The following is a 5,844-nucleotide window of genomic DNA, read 5'->3' as shown; positions in this document are numbered from 1 at the left end:
GGTCTGTTTTCCATTATCATTTCTTCAAATGTCTAAAAGCAGAAAAGGAAGAATGTTGGGAGTTGAGGTGGCATTGTGTTACGTTAGCTACTAAATTTGGGCAATCTCCCCAGGATTCTATTTTAAATGCTTGAATACTACATTTTCTTATTTTATAGAGCCCTAAAGTACACATAAAAATAATTCCAAATGCTGTATTTAACGTTAATCTGATTATTTTAAAAGTAGTATACCAATTGCTTCAATTAAACAGATATTTTATCAACTGGGTTTCCTGCTAAGTATGCTATTGCTCTTACTAAAAATTACTCACTGTAGCGTCTGTTCCGATTTCTATAAAACAATGATAAGGTTTGTTCGCATGTTTTTATTCCTAGAATGAACTAAAAAGAACACATGAATATGTCCTGTCAAATTAGTATTTTACCTTTAAAAAGCAAATTTATGGATTCTGTAAACCTAAGTGTGAGCATATCAAGTCTTTTAAACTCAATGACTGACTTATGATCTGTGTAAAAACCAGCCACCAAAGCCACAGAGCTTATTTAATTATTTACAAGTCGGTTTCTTTATAGAGGCTGATTTGGGGACATGTTTTTCCCTCTTTATTTTGTGGGAAAGTGTGGCTATTAAGCAAAGGAACCAACATTCATTAAAGTGTGAGAACAGCAGGTCTGTTAGTCGCTTTAATGTTAATGCTGGGAGGGCGTTATGAATAATCTAATGAGTTCTTTCATTGTTTAGGCAGGGAAATTGAGGCTCAGAGATGGGACAGGCTTTGGGCCCAGCAAGACAGTGAGTGAATCCATGATAAAGCTATGAATTCTATCCAAAATACGCCACTCTGGTGTCTGTCCTATTTTTGACCTGAAGGAAACCAAGTCTCTGCAGGCTCAAGAGAAACTTTTGCCCCTCCCTTCACTACCTAGAAGAATGTAAACTGGGAGGTCTTTCTCAGAATAAGAGTTATTACCAGAGATAAATTTTATCTGAATGACCCATCTGTGTGGCAAAGAAAACAATTACCAAACACCTCCTCTTCTTACTGCCTGTGAATTGTCCTCCTCCCCCTTTGAAGCCCTGGACCTTTATTCAATTTCTTAACTTAGGAAGGTATTTTTGCCTCCTTCCACCTCTCTGTCTTTGAACCTCTCATGTATGTGGGATTCCTACATGTAGGAAATTAAATTTGATTTTTCTCTTGCTAATGTGTCTCATGTGATTTAATTCTTAGGCCACCTAGAAGAACATTTGAAGGGGGAAAATTTTTTTTTCCTCCTCAACAGCTACAAATAGCTGAGGTAGGCAGATTTCTAAGATGGCTCCCAATGAGTCATGCTCTTGTCTGATCCTCTCCCCTCTGAACATGATATGATATCATTTCCTTGATTAAGTTATATTATATGGCAACAGTGTAAAGATTTTATAGATACAATTTAAAACTCTAACCAGGGGGTGCTTGGGTGGTTCCGTCAGTAAGCATCTGCTTTTGGCTCAGGTCATGATCCCAGGGTCCTGGGACTGAGGCTCTGCATCAGGCTCCCTGCTTAGGAGGGAGCCTGCCTCTCCCGCTCCTCCCTGCTTGTTCTCTCTCTTGTTACCTCTGTCACTATCTCTGCCTATCTTGCTCAAATAGATAAATGAAATCTTTAAAAAAATAAATAAAACTCAGTCAGTTGACTTAATGAAAAGGGAAGTTATCCTGGGTGGGCTTGACCTAATAAGGCCATCTCTTTCAGAAAGTGTCTAGACTCAAAACACTAGATTCTCTTGTTGGACTTGAAGAAGAAAACCAGCATTTTTGTGAAGAAGGCACGTGGCAGGAACAGGGGGCAGCCTCCAGCAGCTCTGGGCTTCGTATTACAATTACAAGGAACTAAACTCTTCCAGTGGCCAGTGGGCTCGGGAGGAGGACCCTGAGGCTCAGATAAGAATGCGGCCGCACTCAACACCTTCCTCAATTGCAGTCCGGTGAGACAGTGAGCAGAGGGTCAAGCTAAAGTGTACCCAGATGCCTGACGCATGAAAACTGTAAGATTTTTTTAAAATGAGGGTTCTCTTAAGCCACTAAGTTTGTGGTGAGTTACGTATCACCAAAAAACAAAACAAAACAAAACTTAATATGATGTCCTTGTTCTCTGACTTTACCACACCTAGAACTGCCTCCCTTCTCTCTCTGGGCCAGATCATTCCTACATTCTTTGATTGGGATGAGATGAATATTTCAGAAACAAATCAAAGAGATAAGCCAAAGGGTTTTGTGCACGCTTCACTCCTCCTTCTACAACACCCTGTTTCCAGTTCTCAACTGAGGATTGAGGTAGAAATCCTCAATAGTCTTAAGGCCTAATGCTGACTGCTCTTTCGGGCTATGGAGCATCAATAAGGATAATAAGTACAATGGATTAAAACAAACAAATAAGTTTAAATCCATGAATTTTTATGGATGCTAAAGACAAAACTCAAACAAACAAAAACCTTCATTGTTCATCTTTGCAGGAATTTGGAGGATCAATGTGTTATTGTAAGAAGAGAAATATGAGGAATGGAGGAAGCATTTATCCTGCCTCTCCTGGGGAACTGGACCACAGGGAAACCAAATCACTGATGAGGAAATTTCCTTTTGTAAACCATCCTACCTATTGAATGAAGAAAAAAAATGGTAGAATTCACACATCACTATTTTTTAAACTCCAGTAAATTCATGAAGTAGACAATGATCACCCGTGGCTGTGAAAAGGGGGTAAAAATAGACAATTATGTGCCTTCTGAAGGTCAGACCACCACCTGTGAGGTCATCTTACCAGAAATTGAATATGCAGAGGGACAGGATCCAGAGATCTAACTACCAATTTTCAGAAAATATGGGGGCAGAGGGACTGGCTAAAGCCACCATGGAGATACACTGTTCAACACTCAGAGGGTGGGGGACATGATGTCATAAATAACATGAATTCCTTAACAACAAATTTCAAGGAATAGAAATAGAGATGGTAGAAGGATGCATAGATTAAAAGAGACTTAAGAGAAATAGCAATAATTGCATTGTATAAATCTTAGCTGGACCTTGAAGAAATTGTACACACACACACACACATACCTACCCCCATGCACGTATACACTCGCACACATACACACATACACATACCTACCCATGCACACATACATACTCACACACATGTACACACACAGACACACACATATACATACCTACATAACCCACATGATACACCCAGGAAACTTTGAATGCCGGTTGGATATTTGATAATATTAAGAAATATGAGTTATTGGGGGTTTTTAGGTATTCATGTTTATTTTGAAGACAGAGTCCTTGACTTTTAGAGATCTGCTGAGTAAGATAATATAGGATGTCTTGGGTTTTACTTCAAAATAAATGTGATGAGAAACAAGGGAACGTGATTTGGGTTATGAGGAAACATGATTAAATGTGAGTAAAAAAATGTTAGTTGATGGGCGCACAAGCCTTCATTATATTTTTCTATTTTTTATGTGTTTAAAATTGCCCCTAAAAGAAAGGCTTTTTTAAAGCAAATTATGTCATTTTGTACTTAAAATGTTTCACTGACTTTTCCTCAGTGACCAAAATGCTGCTATGACCTAAAAGGTTTTGAAGAACCTAGTCCTTGCTTACCAGCTCTCCTTGGGCAGAGTCCATGTTCCTTCTAAGATTCCCCTGCAAGGCCATTCATTCCCCCAGCATCTCAGGGTCCTTAGACGTGCTTCCTTTGTCTAGAAATGGTCCTTTCTACCGTATTTTTCCAATTGAGCCAAGCAACTCTTTCAAGCAATCTTGGAGCACCATGGCTCCAAAAGGCATTTATAATGGTACTAATTGTATTCACATTTGGTTGAGGATTTTATTGATGTGTAACCCTCAGTATGAAACTGCAGTGGTTTTGTTTCAGAATCTTACTCATAAGAAGGTGCTTAAAAGAGTGAAGTGTCAAAAGAATGGAATCAATAAAATTACTCAATGACATGCAAGCAATTGCTGCTCAGTAATTGATGGGTAAAGTGACTTTGAAGAGTACATTCAAATAAGAGAAAGAGATTTTTCCGCAACAGGTTTGCCGCCAGAACACAGGTGTCATGAAAACCACCGCTCAACCTAAACCAGAACAGGAAAGGAAAAGACTCATATCAACATCGTCGTCATCAGACACGTAGATTCGGGCAAGTCTACCACTCCTGGTCATCTGATCTACAAATGTGGTGGGATCTACAAAAGAATTATCGAAGAATTCGATAAGGAGGCTGCTGAGAAGGGAAAAGCCTCCTTCGAGTACGCCTGGGTCTTGGATAAACTGAAAGCTGAACGTGAACATGGTATCACCACTGATATCTCCCTTTGGAAATTCGAGACCATCAAGTATTATGTGACCATCGCTGATGCTCCAGGACACAGAGACTTTATCAAAAACATGATAACAGGCACATCTCAGGCTGACTGTGCCACCCTGATTGTTGCTGCTGGAGTTGGTGAATTTGAAGCAGGTATTTCCAAGAATGGGCAGACCCAGGAGCATGCCCTTCTGGCTTACACACTGGGTGTAAAACAATTAATTGTTGGTGTTAACAAAATGGATTCCACGGAGCCACCCTACAGCCAGAAGAGATACGAGGAACTCGTTAAGGAAGTCAGCACCTACATTAAGAAAATTGGCTACAACCCCAACACAGTAGCATTTGTGCCAATTTCTGGTTGGAATGGTGACAGCATGCTGGAGTCAAGTTCTAACATGCCTTGGTTCAAGGGATGGAAGTCACCCGTAAAGACGGGAATGCCAGGGGAACCACCCTGCTGGAAGCTCTGGATTGCATTCTGCCACCAACTCGTCCAACTGACAAGCCCTTGTATCTGCCTCTCCAGGACGTCTACAAAATTGGTGGTATTGGTACTGTCCCTGTGGGCCCGGTGGAGACTGGTGTTCTTAAACCTGGCATGGTGGTCACCTTTGCTCCAGCCAATGTTACAACTGAAGTCAAGTCTGTTGAAATGCACCATGAAGCTTTGAGTGAGGCTCTTCCTGGGGACAATGTGGGCTTCAATGTCAAGAACGTATCTGTCAAAGATGTTCGTTGTGGCAATGTGGCCGGTGACAGCAAAAATGACCCACCAATGGAAGCAGCTGGCTTCATGGCTCAGGTGATTATCCTGAACCATCCAGGCCAAATTAGTGCTGGAGATGCACCTGTGCTGTACTGTCACACAGCTCACATCACTTGCAAGTTTGCTGAGCTGAAGGAGAAGATAGATCGTCATTCTGGAAAAAAGCTAGAGATGGTCCCAAGTTCTTGAAATCTGGTGACACTGCCATTGTTGATATGGTTCCTGGCAAGCCTATGTGTGTTGAGAGCTTTTCTGACTATCCTCCTCTGAGCCATTTTGCTGTCCGTGACATGAGACAGACGGTTGCTGTGGGTGTCATCAAAGCAGTGGAAAAGAAGACAGCTGGAGCTGGCAAGGTCACCAAGTCTGCCCAGAAAGCTCAGAAGGCTAAATAAATGTTATCCCCAATACCTGCCACCTCAGTCTTTTTTTTTTTTTTTACATTTTATTTATTTATTTGAGAGAGAGAGAGAGACAGTGAGAGAGAGCATGAGCGAGGTGAAGGTCAGAGGGAGAAGCAGACTCCCCGTGGAGCTGGGAGCCCGATGCGGGACTCTATCCCGGAACTCCAGGATCATGACCTGAGCCGAAGGCAGTCGCTTAACCAACTGAGCCACCCAGGCGTCCCTGCCACCTCAGTCTTAATCAGTGGTGGGAGAAGGGTCTCAGAACTGTTTGTGTCAGTTGGCCATTTAAGTTTAAGAGTAAAAGCC

At 41.6% G+C, this 5,844-nt stretch overlaps 1 pseudogene; it reads left to right on the top strand.

Annotated features, from left to right (window-relative positions):
* The first annotated feature begins 1,933 nt into the window (after positions 1 to 1,933).
* On the top strand, positions 1,934 to 5,537 carry LOC111141510 (annotated as a pseudogene).
* The last annotated feature ends 307 nt before the right edge of the window (positions 5,538 to 5,844 follow it).

The sequence above is a fragment of the Enhydra lutris genome, unplaced genomic scaffold, assembly GCF_002288905.1.
Source record: "Enhydra lutris kenyoni isolate GAN:26980312 unplaced genomic scaffold, ASM228890v2 scaffoldscaffold6, whole genome shotgun sequence".
Taxonomy (NCBI): domain Eukaryota; kingdom Metazoa; phylum Chordata; class Mammalia; order Carnivora; family Mustelidae; genus Enhydra; species Enhydra lutris.
Note: the sequence above shows the minus strand (reverse complement) of the source record. Positions and strands in the feature narration are given on the sequence as shown.